General features: G+C 42.5%; 1 non-coding gene across 1 annotated transcript; it reads right to left on the bottom strand.

Moving 5' to 3' along the window:
- Window positions 1–4436: 4436 nt before the first annotated feature.
- Window positions 4437–8833, bottom strand: LOC710706 (uncharacterized). The gene is made up of 5 exons (XR_013405643.1): window positions 8696–8833; window positions 7904–7977; window positions 6362–7082; window positions 6138–6183; window positions 4437–4714 (listed from the first exon to the last, which is right to left on the bottom strand). It is a non-coding gene; the product is annotated as an uncharacterized LOC710706 (transcript).
- Window positions 8834–14746: the final 5913 nt, after the last annotated feature.

Below are 14746 nucleotides of genomic sequence, written 5' to 3'. Positions count from 1 at the left end.
CTATTTCTCTAAATATTTTTGAGCCTCGTTCTGGAGCACAGTTGAATTACTTGAAAACAGTTTATTTTGATATTGTTTTTTAATATTTGTTAGTTGGGATAAGAAGAGCATTGAATTGAGGGCTAATTATTCTTTACCCTGAGGTAAGAAATTTCTGAGTACTCTACCCAATGCCCTGTGAATTATGAGGTTTTCCATATTTTTCCCCAAATGTATATAAAAACTAACCTCTATTATCTAGACATGAATAGATCTGTAATGTAATTGTCTTTTTCTTTTTTTTAGAAGAAAATAAGAGGAATGTTACTTTCTAGAAAATAGTGGGGAGATACTGGAATCAAAAGAGAGACAAAAATACACAAAGCGTAAGTACACAGAGGTTGGGTTGGAGTGTGGAGGAGGCCTAGCTTGGGGCAGGGGATGGAGGACTCCTAAGGAGACCTACAGTAGGCAGAGAGGTGTCCAGGTATCAAGAATTCAGATATCACAGCCTGGAAAGCTGGTACTTCTAATTACATGTTAGCAAAACATTTGGTCAAATGGTTGCTTGCTGTACCTTGGAAGATAGACCATGTGCTGACAAAGGCTGCAGAGCTGGGGGAATAGACAGGAATGATTCAAGGTATTGGCATATTGGTATTATGTTGGCAACTTCTTGCTGCTTTCAGCAAAACTTATAAGCGAGAGAGTCTTGGAGTTAGCCAAGCTTCAAGTAGGGAGAGCGTTACTAAAGTAGGCGTCCTCTGCCCTCAGCCTCCTCTAAGTTGATTGAGGGTTCTATACCCCAAAATTGATTGCTGCTTCTATACCCCAAAGCAAAGCAGTGTAAGTAATGGCTGTGAAGTAAAAATCTAGGCTTGCCCAAGAAAGGTTGTGAGCCTGCTGGCAAAAAATAAAAAGGGTTTAAGGATCCACCTCACCCAGATCCATTGTTTTAGATGGTCTCAAAGTAGCCATAATTAAATTTAAAAAGGGGATGGGATAGGCATAACATAAAAGCCAATCTAGGAAATACCAGAGTTTCCAGGCTTAAATCTATGTCTAGATAAAACTTGGGTGGTGTAGTTACCTGCACATGGAAAAGTCGAGAGGCAAATATAGCAGAAGTCTACTAAGTTTTTGAGAAATTTGTATTATCAAAAGAAATTTAGCCTTGGCCTATAGCAAAAGCATGATGGAGTCTCACCCTGTTGCCCAGGCCGGAAGTCAGTGGCATGATGGCAGTTCACTGCAGCCTCAAACTCCTAGGCTCAAGGGATCCTTTCACCTCAGCCTCTCAAGTAGCTGGGACTGCAGGCATGGAACCGCTACCATACCCAGTTAATCTTTTCTTTTTTTGAGACAGGATTTTTCTCTGTTGCCCAGGCTGGAGGGCAGTGGCACAATCACAGCTCACTGCAGCCTCAAACTCTTGACCTCGAGCAATCCTCCTGCCTCAGCCTTCCAAAGCACTGGGATTACCGGTGTGAGCCACCATGCCTAACTGCATGTGATTCCTTACTCCTCAAAATAATCTATCCAAATATGCACAAGCAGGAAATGGGTAGCGATCATGAAGGAAAGGGACAAGAAAGAACCTTCCAGAGTCAGGGGCCACAGAATCCTGTGGACATAAGACCATGCTTCCACCAGTCTCTTTTCCTTTACCACATGCAACTCAGCTTTAACCATGCAAATAAGGACAATGTCCTAGGTGATAGTACAAACAAAGAACTGGGTTCCTGAATAACTACAAGGAACAGAGTTGCCAGCCAACTTGGATCATTTATGTTAGATTGTTCATAGAAGATAGAATTAATTCTATCTTCGTTAAATTATATGGATTATGATTGAGTCTCTTACAGCAGCCTAGTTTATCTAGCAGGTTAGATAAACTAATGAAATGTTTAAAACTGACATATTTATCCTTTCCCACTAAACCTACTCCTCCAGCAGATTGCAGTAAATGGCAATTCCATCCTCCTAATTTCTTAGTCCAAAGCCCTTGGAGGCATCCCGTTCTAGCCCCTACCAGGTGCACAGTATCAAACCAGGTCTTGCATTGTGATTTAGCTTAGTGCTTCCCAGAATTCTAGGCTGCAGATACATGGAGCGGGCATGGGCTCTTGTCCTAAAAGTGTTAATATCCTTCAACCAAAGATCCCCACAAACATACATATAGTTGAACAAATTGGGTTGAGTATTGCAGCTAGGAAGAACATGCACCATTGGGAAGCCCATGTGTGTTTTAGTAAGAGAGAGGTAGAAAAAGGGCTATAGGATTTGGAAAAAGCCTACTAAGAAAGCTCCAGATTTGGTGTTGTCAGAAAGGGGGAAAATTTAAAGATTGGATATCTCAAAAAATATTATCAATAGAGAGGAAAGACAAGCATGAGGATAAAGCCGTAATTGGTAAATAAATAGCTGCCACTCATTTTAGCTAAGAGAGGCATATTTGTGGATTGCACAATGATCCTGTTTGATTGATTGCAGAGTGACTTTGTTTAATGTTGATGTTTTATGAGATTGTGTATGTCCAACATAACAATCTGGCTTAGCTGTGAGCAGCAGCCCTGCTTGAGAGCTTGTGATAGCACTGAAGCCCAGCTGTGGGAGTCCAGGATTGCTTTTTTTCTTTCTCAAATGAGTGATGGTGCCTTATCACAGGCAGCCAGCCTCTCTCTGAGACTCCAGGTGAGGGAGAGGAGCTGTCTCAAACTCATTCTGCTCCTCAGAGGTGTGCATCTTCAGCCTGCACCCCTGTCTGGCCATTATGACACTTGTTCCTGTCACTACATTGACTCAGGGTGCTTCTGAGCTGTTCTAAGAACCCAGAAAAATGATGCTGCTCTGGTCCATTTACCCTTATCATTCCCATTTGTTTTTTTTCTTCTTTCTTTGGAAAGAGATTGTTCTGCTTGTTGGCTGGGCACAGTGTTTCATGTCTGTAATGAAACATAGTGTGTGGATCGCTTGAGGTCAGTAGTTCAGCTTGGCCAACATGGCTAAACCCTGTCTCTACTGAAAACACAAAAATTAGCCAAGCATGGTGGTGCATGCCTGTAATCCCAGCTACTTGGGAGACTGAGGCATAAGAATTGCTTGAACCTGGGAGGCAGAGGTTGCAGTGAGCCAAGAGGTTGCAGTGAGCCAGCCAAGATGCCACTGCACTCCAGCCTGGGTGACAGAGCAAGACTCTGTCTCAACAACAACAACAAAAGGGGGGAATTCTTCTGGATGTTTCTGTTTCTGATCTATGAACATTTCCTATTTTCCATTGGGTATTAATATTTCATGCCTCACTTGCACAAAATGTTTGGAGTTGAAGGGGTAAGTTTCAGTGTGAGCTCAAGCTGCTGTCTTGACTTGGAAATAGCAGAGGGCCTTTTTGTGCCTCCCTCTGGGCTGTAGTTTCCTAATACGTGGCACTACCCAGCCATCTCTCATCATCAAAGTGGTCCTCAGTTGTTATTGTTATTAATTTTCTAAGTGTTCTCAAGGCTTTGCCAGGTCATGCACTTCTGGGCATCAGCTGTTCTCTCTCTTACATGCCAACAGTAAAAATTGAGAGATTTCAGCATAACTGGTTGTCTTTCTACGTAACCTTTTGCCATATTTCAGCAAACCAGACCAAGCATTTGATCCAGGAGTAATAATCTGAACCTAATTTAGTCTTCTGATCTGGGAGAAAAGAAAGATATGGGGATCTTCAGCTGCCTAGAAAACCTCCTCTCATTAACCTTTATGCCCATAGGGGCTAAGCCATTCTTCTTGCAGGACCCATCTTGCTCTGCCCTAACACCCATGGGTAACTTTACATTTTTTTTGAATCTGCTGTTGATGGGAAAGGGTTATTAGTGGTGAAGGATCTTGCATGTCTCTTTGCCCAAGCCTGTTAGCTTTCAAAAGAAGAAGTTAATAACATTCCCCATCAATGCCTCCTGACAAAACCAAGTACAGGTTGCTGAAGACAGGTATTGTTTGCATTTAATGAAATCTCACTTACTGTGTTCACAGTAGATAACTGTGGTGGTTGAAGGGGGTTTTTCAAGAGTGTGAAAGGATCCTGAACCCATCTTATAGGATGGATGGTATAGAGAAGCTGGGATCTAGAGGCATCTCTGTCAAGCTGGTATCAGCCCCAGCAACATCTATCTGTCAGTGTCCCCAACTGAAAAGAGAATTCTAGGATGCAGAAATCATGGGGCAAGTCTTATATTCTTATATTATTTATAATGCTCTTATCAGATCACTAAGAGATTGGCAAATCAAAGGGTAAGCAGCACTCATGGGGACTTGGGATAACCTAACAGGGAATTACTGCAGAGGAAGGAGAATCCTGAAGCTCAGAGAAGATTCTGAGACACTAGAGGAAGATTACGGGTTCAGGGGCAAGGAAGCCCCTTCATTCGCTCCCTGTCAGCCTCACATCCTCACAGATACAAAGACAAATTACATGACTGCAAGGTTAATGATTTATTGATCATGTAGAGTCAGGTGTTATTCACGTAGAGTTCCCCTGGCTGTGTGACAAGGACAGTCAGAAATTCAGAGAAAACCTTTGATTCTTGGTGAATTTCTGAGTCTTCATAGGCAGTTAGGGAAGATCCTAAAGATGCAGGGATGATGTCTTCATGTGTGATATGATGGAAATCAGGTCACAGAACTTGTCACAAGAGGACATGGGGACCAGGAAGGGAAGATGGAGTCCAGGTGAGGAAGTATTCACTCAGCCCTAATTAAGCAGAGACGAGAGAGAACACAGGAACTTATTAAATATGCCTTGCATTGCATGAATGATGAAGAGAAATTCTATTACAGAGAAAAATGATGAAGAAATGGATCTGACCTTGTATTCTAACTTATGGTATATACTAGAATAGAAGGAGGAAGGATGTTGAGTAAATGACTTTTGCTTTTTTGCAATGGCTAGTGCCATCTTAACCTTCCCCCAGGTGATTATATGAAAAAGAGAAAGGAAGTAATAAAGGGTCCTAGGTTTGTTTCTGCCATCTTCAGCATTAGAATTTTTGAAGAATTTTTGATAAATTGAGGAATAATGGCAAAATCTATAGATATCTCTTATTAAATACTTGCTTTATGCAAGCTGCTAAGACTTTCACATACATTATCTGAATAAAGCCCTATGATAAATCTAAGGTAGTTGAGGAAACTGAGTCTATTTTCCAGGTTGATGGAAAATGGGAAGGTCAGACAGTTCCATTCCCAGGTTAGAAGTCAAGGACATACAGAGTACAAAGGCAGAAATGTGGATCGTAAGTTAGAGGGTGAGATGGCCTCCTAGGAGATGGTCCACAAACAGAAACGTATTTGAGTTTCATACAACTTACTACTATGTTTCCATTTCATATATGAAGTCTTAGTGATTTTTAGCACATTGTCAATTACTGGGCCCTTTTCACAAGCATTATATCCACACAGCAACTCTGTAAACTAGGCATCATTGTTTCCTCTTTTTTTTTTTTTTTTTGGTCTTTTTTTTTTTTTTCTCCCTTTCATGGAGAATGGCGTCTCGCTATGTTGCCCAGTCTGGTCTTTTTTTTTTTTTTTTTTTGAGACGGAGTCTCGCTCTGTCGCCCAGGCTGGAGTGCAGTGGCCACATCTCAGCTCACTGCAAGCTCCGCCTCCCGGGTTTACGCCATTCTCCTTTCTTAGCCTCCCGAGTAGCTGGGACTACAGGCGCCCGCCACCTTGCCCGGCTAGTTTTTTTTGTATTTTTTAGTAGAGGCAGGGTTTCACCGTGTTAGCCAGGATGGTCTTGATCTCCTGACCTCGTGATCCGCTCGTCTCGGCCTCCCAAAGTGCTGGGATTACAGGCTTGAGCCACCGCGCCCGGCGGTCTTGAGCTCCTGGGCTCAAGCGATCCTCCCACTGCTGCTTCCCTAAGTGCTGGGATTTCAGGTGTGAGCCACCACACCTGGCCCATTGTCTCCTTTTAAAGTCTTAGATTATTTGCTCAAAGCTCATGGGAGAATTGGGTCCTCTATCCAGGTCTTCCAACTCCAGATTTCAAGCTTTTCCCACAAGCATCCCTACCAAATTATTTTTATGGTGTCTTTGGGTGCAAACCCCTAATGCTTTTGGAAGGCACTGGTCCCTGGGCCACCCTCTCTCCACCGGAGTCAGAGATCACCAACCTGGAGTCCTAGGCTGCTCCCCCATCTCGGGCCTGGAGACAGCGATCTGTTGAGGGAAAATAAAACAAATTCAGATACCGACACCAGTTTATTTTTCAGAGAGAAACCAGATGATTCTCCAAGTTAGCACAAAGGGAACTGATTTGGAAGGTATTACTTCCCCTGGATTACTCCCTTCTGTAACATGGGAATTTAGGAAGAGAACGCCGGAAACCCCAACTTACCAACTTTAGTCAAGTCAAATATGTTTTCCTTAACAATCCCATGTTCTTCACAATATTTCACAAACCTCTCCTTGAGTTGTCAGCTCACATCCGGTGTTCGGGCTGTGGGAAGAGTGACAGTCACTGCCATGTCTTGGGTATTCATCATAGAGGCAAATGAGGGGACAGGGCTCCAGACGGATGGGAAAATGAATGGCACCCATTGGATGCCCAGGCAGAAGTGTTGGGGTGGGATATAATGTGTCCTAAAGTTGACATCAGTAGCACAATGAAAGATCATTATTTCCTATCACTGAGCTTGAGGGATTACCAAAGGTAAGCATCTGTTTTCAGAGAAGGAGAGATGGCCCAGGACAAGGTGAGGAAGAGCACTTTGTATCTAAGTTCCTTGCCTTCTCTCCTTTCCCCACCCCAAGATGAGTGTCAGCATGAAAATACTCTACCATAGAGCTCCAGCAGTAGGAATGTTTCCCCATTCTTGAAATTCTTGTTATAAAAAAATATATAATTATCATAGTCCGTTTCAAGTATGTCAACGACATTGTGTCCCTTATCTGGAGGAAACAGAACACAGTTCAGAACTCCTTTGATCCATAGAAAGCAGTTGAAACCCTTTACCTGTTCTTTCCCATGACACAAGTTCAAGTGCGTATCCCATTAGAGATAGTGAGGATGCTGAATGTCTTCCATTTGCATCGCCCTGGGCTTCATGAGGCAAATTCTGAGAAAAGGGTAGGTTGATCACTAGTAGTCAAAAAAATTTAGCCCCAGCAGCAACTCAGCCTTTAATATCCACCCCCCCGCCAGACCTACCCACCTCCAGCAGCATCTCTGTCAGTGATGTGTCTCTGTCCTCTCTAGAAACCCCACTGGCATTACTTACTTGATGCTACATCCTGAACAATGTGCTGTGGCGATGACCATCAGGCATCAGAAAGCCAGGCAGAGAATAAGAAGCTGTCCTGCCAATTTACTTTTTTTTTTTTTAAGACAAGGTCTCGCTTTGTTACCCAGGCTGGAGTGCAGTGGCGCAATATTGGCTCACTGAAACCTCCTCCTTCAGGGTTCAAGCCGTTCTCCTGCCTCAGCCTCCCGAGTAGCTGGGATCACAGGTGTGCGCCATGATGCCCAGCTAATTTTTGTATTTTTAATAGAGACAGGGTTTTGCCATGTTGGTCAGGCTGGTCTCGAACTCCTGACCTCAGGTGATCCCCCCTGCCTTGGCCTCCCAAAGTGCTGGGATTACAGGTATGAGCTACCATGCCCGGCCCCAATTTATATTTTTTGCCCTGCCAAGTAACTTTTGTTGCAGGAGGTGCATATGACCAAGTCACCTTCCTGAGGCTGATTGTATTATGTGGCAGGCACTGGCTTTTACATGAAAGGTTCTCCCAAATTCAGGTTATTGGCTATTAGATGGCCCCCATTTTATTACCAAAATAGTCATTGATCAGAAATTGATCAAGATCCTGAAGATACTGGGGTTTAGTAAATTCCTTGCAGTTGGGAGTACAATTTAGAAAGACTTAAAAAAATACTTACAGTCAGCGCTACATATGGCATTCTTTTCTGTTGGTTTACAAGCCAAATTAATTTCAGTACATGTTCCATTTTCACTGTAAAACAATAAATTGATGCCCAAGAGCTATTGATGAGGCTGACTTGCTCACCTTCTACTCTACCAGTAACTTGAGTTTCTGATTCGACTTTTGAACATTTGTTTGTACAATTATCAAAGACCTTTTATGTATATTATTTCACATGATTTGATATGTTAAGAATGACTTAAATGACAACTTCTATCACTATTGCTACTTTCCACTGTTGCTATTACTACAACTACTTGTCTAGATCATTAGCTGAGTGTTCACCACATGCCAGCCTCTCAAGTAAGTGCTTTACAAATATGATCTGCCTTGGTATACACACACATACACACACACACACCCACACGCACCCCAAAACAAAAACTGAAAAAAAAAAAAACATGAGGAAGAATTATTCTCATTCCCTTTTACCCATGAGGAAAGGGAGGTGGAAAGAGATTTGTTTTCTTGGTAACACAACTGGTAACTGAAAGATTCAAATTCAGGCTATTAGTTCCAAGTTCAGTTTGCTTAACCTATGCTATATTGTCATACTACTTATGATTCTGATATCCCTCTACCTCCCACTTCCCCCACTCCAATTAAATTTATTCTTGTTACTGACTCTTGTCTCTGAATCTGGAAAAGCCCCAGATCCATCAAGTCCTGGATCAGTGCATGTGTGTGTGTTCAAGACCATACCCAGGCTTCCATTTTTGCTTCCCCAACTAAAAAAGGCTGTACTTACATTTCATGCAATTTAAAAGTCAGAGAAGAGTCCCCCAGGTAATCAATGTGTTCGACAAAAACTCTCATGCTTCCATCTTCTTCTATCTTTTCCCTGCAGTCAGAGGCCAAGAGAACCGAATACCACTCTCCTGAAATCTGCAATAAATAAGATCACTGGGTAAGAAAAGAGGAGTGGGGATACCACATAGACACTTCTTTCCTTGAACTCTGGCCTGTGGACCAGGGCTCATAATGAAGTGAAGATAGAATTAGAACTCAGATCAGTTGGCACCACACCTAGGGCTCTTTCCACTTCCCCTTTAGGGAGGATGGAGATCCCCAAGCATTGTCATCTTTTCACATGGTACAATTGCTCTTAACCCAAGGTCAGAAACCAACCCTTTTGTCTGATATGTTAAGGAACTCCTGCCCTACAATAGGATCCACATGGCTTCAGAATCCCTGAAACCATTCCCCAGAGCCAGAAGTCATTGTGCTCCATGACTGTACCTTTGACAGGTCGAAGTTGCTTGTCACAGCGTTATTTTCTTCCTCCTGGGCACAGACGAGGGTCAGCCCCAGACACAGCAACAACAGCATCATCTTGGTAGGGGATAGCACTGCTTCCTCCACAGTTGCTGGGGGTGGGTCTTTCTCTAGCAGTGGCTCCACTCCCCAGCTCATCTGTCTTTATATCCAGTCTGTGTTCAGTTTTTTGTCCATGGGGCACTACCTTTCCCTTCCTCCTCCATGAAATGATCTTTCCTTCACTGGTGTGTGGCCAAGGATTGTTCCTACCCTTTTGAAACTTGGCAATTCCATCTCTTTTAGATCTAGCTAGTGACCTCAAATTTCCCAGAACACATTATCAAGAAAAATAGCAGATGCTCTAAGGGGCTGTCATTTGGAACTAGATTTAACTGTGGATCTGGCTTAAAATCAGAAAGCCGATTATGTGTGGCAGGAATGGGCATAACTGAGAAACAGGATGTGCCAGAATCTCTGTTCTACCTCTTATACAAGGTGTGAAATTAGGTGAGTTACTCAATTTTTACAAGCCCCAGAAACAAACTGTTCTACCAAAGATGAAAGCACCTATCACAAAGCACTAAAATAGGGTTGAACAAAAAAAGTCTTTGAAGTATGGTGTCTGGTATTCAGTACATTCAAATTCCTTTTCCTTATTCTCTGAACCCAACTCCTGCAGCCTTCCCTTTCCCCACAATGAGTGACCAATATTTAGTCACTATGTTTATGTCTTTACCATAAGAGACATACACATGGGCTCATAAGAGAAAAGGGGAAGTACAAGATATTATTCCTTCCTTCAAAGAACCTTCAGTGAAGTTGGAAAAATGTTTCACATCCTTGGTAAAAATTTAAACCTACAAGCACATGAAATGACCCAATTGAGTAACCTAATAAAGTTACTATTATAAACTATAATAAACGTTTATAATAGTAATGGAGGTGCCCAAACACTGTCATCTTTTCATATGGTACAATTGAAAAGGGGCCAGAGTGGGGGTATCATGTCAAAAGAGCCTACGAACACAGGTTTTGGAGTCATGAAGACCTGGGCTTCATTCCTATCTCTGCCATTTTGAAGCCATGAAGATAGATTGTGACTTCTGAGTCTTCTGTTAGTTTCCTTTTTTTTTTTTTAAGATGGAATCTCACTCTATCACCAGGCTGGAGTGCAATGGGCGTGATCTCGGCTCACTGCAACCTCTGCCTCCTGGTTTCAAGTGATTCTCCTCCTCAGCCTCCCGAGTAGCTGGGACTACAGGCAAGCGCCACCACACCCGGCTAATTTTGTATTTTTAGGAAAGATAGGGTTTCACCATGTTGGCCAGGATGGTCTCCATCTCTCGACCTCATGATCCACCTGCCTTGGCCTCCCAAAGTGCTGGGATTACAGCCTTGAGCCACCATGCTCAGCCTGTTAGTTTCCTCTTAACAGGGCTGATGACACCTGTTTAATACATTGCTAGGGATTCAATGGGGTGATGTGCGTAAAACCTCCAGCATCATGTCTAGCACACGTTGAGCTGGTGGGTCAGAGAATGCTTCCAGGATAAGGTAGGACTTGTAGTAGGTGTTGAAAGTCAGGGAGGGTATGGAGATATGGTGTCCGTGTGGGAATAGCATTGCGGGAGGGAGGAATATCATGAGATAAGATCTTATGCCACCAGCCAGGGTTGTTATATAGCTCATTTCTGCCTTGTGCTAATGGTCTTCTTCTGTATCCCCAAAACCAAAAAGAGTTTGGCATTATGGGAGGAGCTGAGCACAGGGCAATGAATCTAGGAATGGTGACATTCTGTCTGTAGCCTGCTTAAAAAGTCATCCCAGACCCTTGTGTGAGTTTTCCTGGTTCCTGCTCAACCGATGTTCAGTCACTGGTGTTTTGAGGCCTCTGTAACTTCACCATCATAGGTGGCTGTGGGCTCTCCTGGCCCTGAGATGGAAGAACTGAGCTTGATAAGTGGTGACACAGGCTGTGTACTTGATTTCCTCTATTTGACTCTCTCCAAGAACTCATGGCAGCCTGTGAGCCACCAGGTTTGCAAAACGAACCCCCTTCTTCCTGGGTCATGATGCTGAGGGAAGAGTCAGCAACCACCGCAGTATCCAACCCCTCCCACTGCCACTCCTAACTCTGCACTCTCACAGCACCGTATGGTGACTCTGCTTCTGTTTTCATTACCTATGAGAAGGTAAATTCCCTTCTGAAAGTTGAGACATCTTCCTTGTTGTACCTACCATGGTACTGAATACATAGTATCACCTTTGGAATGTTTATATACTAAATCCTATCATAAAAGCACTAAGGATTCTTGATATTAGAGGCAACCTTCTAGAAAATCATTTCATAAATAGGAATATTATGTTTGGGTGATGACATCCTAATTTACATTATCGGACCACAGGAATAGAGGGAGAATCTAGGACTGAAGACTGTGATCAGAGCCTATGTTTGGATGATCTTACTAAAATCTGAGTTGAATATTTCACTCTCTGGCTGCTTGCTTCCATTTCAAACCTACCACATTTTTGATGGTTGGTTTAAGCATTGCCAGGACAGCCTGTGATCACTGAGATAGCAAGGCCAAGGCTGCAAAAATTCCCAAGAGGTATGATGCAATCTAGCTAGGCAATTAGTGAAAGAAAACCTAGACAAACCAAAGCTGAACTAATATTAAAATGTGAAATCAGTCAGGAGGGATGCTTTGGTTTATGATAGAATTCCATTAAATAATACTGTAGCGCTGCATTTAAATATTTGTGGTAGGAACTATAGATTAATAACCTGACACACTTTCACAAATTATAGATGATCAGTAAATATTGCATCAAATGAACTGTAGACTTCTTTAGTGGAGAGGATTGGAAGAAGTAGAGAGAGAGAGAAGGATGACAAAAAAGAAAAAGAATAACCACTGATGTTAGCATCTCCCAGACAGTATAGAAAGTATAAATACATGAAGCAAAGATTTAATTTATAAAAGTTCACTTGACCACCCATCTACAGGGAATACATCTATTGTATAATGCAAGATACACAGGGTATAGGATTCAGAGTAATTTGTCTGTAGTACAGCAATTTGCTTTAGGAAATGACGCTATTAAATAATTTTTTTAAAAAATAGTGACTTAATTCGACTAACATTATCAAGTGCCTCTTCTATGCTAGGCCTATACTAGGCACTTTGAGGGCTAAAGAGATAAACCAGATGGGGGCTGTGCCCTCAAGAAACTCCTGGCCAGTGTGGGGATGATTTAAAAACAAATAAACTACCAGGTCTAAAGTGAAAAAAATTAGGAAAACAGAGGTGCCAATAGTAATGAACAAGAGGAATAACAAGAGAAAGACTGACCACCTAATTCTAGGTATGAAGCCAGAAAATTTTTTTCCTACAGATAAGCAGGACTTTGTCTAAGACACACAAATTCATAAGAGTGGAACATAGCAAGCTTTTAAATTTTTTATTTATTTATTTTGAGAGGTGTCTCACTCTGTCACTCTGTCACCCAGGCTGGAGTGCAGTGGCGCCATCTCAGCTCACTGCAACTTCCACCTCCTGGGTTCAAGCAATCCTCCCACCTTAGCCCTGAAAGTAGCTGGGACCACAGGCATGTGCCACCATACCTGGCTAATTTTTTTTTTTTGGTATTTCTAGGAGAGATGGAGTTTCACCATGTTGCCAGACTGGTCTTGAACTCCTGAGCTCAAGTGATCTGCCTGCCTCGGCCTCCCAAAGTGCTGGGATTACAGGCATGAGCCACCGCGCCTAGTCAGCAAGCTTTAATGGACCTCTCCTGATACAGTGGAGAGAGAAACAGTGGAGGTTCTCTGGAGTAAAGGTTCTGTGCTTTCCAGCAGGGAGAAAGGAGTGAGTTGAGTTGTCCTACAAGCCTGGGAGCCCCAAGGAAGCAGCTCCTTCCTTTCTGCCAGGGGAGGAACGATGCTTCTGATGAATGAGTCTCGGTCTGTACAACAGTACTAGATGGACCGAGTGTACGTCAGTTATCTGTCACCATCCTAGAGAGGTGGCCTTTGGATCTTCTCTTTTATGAGACCAACTGATTATGATCCTAACTCTTGTCAGGATTAATTCCAGGACTGAATTCCACAATGTATACATATGTCACAACATGCTGTATACCACAAATACACACAAATTTTTACTTGTCAATTAAGAATTTTTCAAAAAGATTACAAAAAACGTCATTCCAAGGCTGAGCTGCTCAGGCCCCAAAAATCCATCAATCTTTTAAGAACATGGCATTGACAGCTGAATCCAAACTGCTGTATTAACAGTCAAGTTGCATCAGCTAGTTTTATATTTGTGGCCTTTAGATTTCAACAGACTTAGAAACAATCTGGTAATATTTGTTCAAAGTCATATTTGCTTAAGGAGCTCCAAGCACAGAATTGTGCCAGAGTGTACTTACCATGACTAATGGTTGTGACTGGGATGTATTTTTGCACCAGTACAAGTTTCATCAGTCCTGGGGCCACATAAACAAAAATAATATTTTGATGCTGGAAATAAAAGAACTCAGTAAGTTTTGATGAGTGTTTTACAAACATTATCTTCTTTAATCCTCATAATAGCTCAACATGGTATGTATCAATATCCTGTTTTACAGTGGTATGAACTAAGAATTAGAAAGGGGAAGTAATCTTACCGAGGTCACATAGCCAATAAATGAGAGAACCCATGCGTGAACCCAAGACTGATTTCAAAGCCCCTACTCTTTTTGATTCCACTACACAGGTCAGGGCTTAATGTTTCTAACATGAAGGGCAGATGGTTGAATAGAAGGAACAGGAATAAATAACCCTGTAGACCCTAAGAGGAATCTGCCTGGTAGTCACTACTGTAGAAACTGCATGCAGATTTCTTAAAAACATGGTACTGTGGCTCATGCCTGTAATCCCAGCACTTTGGGAGGCAGAGGCTGGTGGATCACAAGGTCAGGAGTTCAAGTCCAGCCTGGACAACATGACAAAACCCCATCTCTACTAAAAATACAAAAATTAGCCGGGCATGGTGGCAGTCAACTGTAATCCCAGCTACTCGGGAGGCTGAGGCAGGAGAACCACTTGAACCCAGGAGGCAGAGGTTGCAGTGAGCTGAGATCATGCCATTGCACTCCGGCCTGGGTGACAAGAGCAAGACTCCATCACAAAACAAGCAAACAAACAAACAATGTGGCACTGAGGGTAGCTACAAGAGTTTGATAAAGTGAAGACAGAGGAATAACTCTTTCCTGGTCAACAAATATTTGATGAATGAATAGGGAGTATTGCTCTCCTAATAATGAATTAGAAGTCTTCATAGCAAAAAATAAGAACTATTCCCTTCCAATTATGGTGTCAAGTACATGGTCATCAATCACATTATGACTCCCGTACCCACCTTCAATCTGTCAAATAGAGTCATGGAGCACAGTGACTTCTGACTATGTTTCTGCTCAATATAGGGCATTTTATATAGAACCTAAGGGAAAAGTCAGCCAGGTAGTTGAAAAATGACAGGCCCAAGTAATGACTCAGTGT

Source organism: Macaca mulatta, chromosome 15, assembly GCF_049350105.2.
Source record: "Macaca mulatta isolate MMU2019108-1 chromosome 15, T2T-MMU8v2.0, whole genome shotgun sequence".
In the NCBI taxonomy this organism is placed as follows: Eukaryota; Metazoa; Chordata; class Mammalia; order Primates; family Cercopithecidae; genus Macaca; species Macaca mulatta.
The sequence above is the reverse complement of the archived record's forward strand: the minus strand, read 5'-3'. Positions and strand labels throughout refer to the sequence as shown.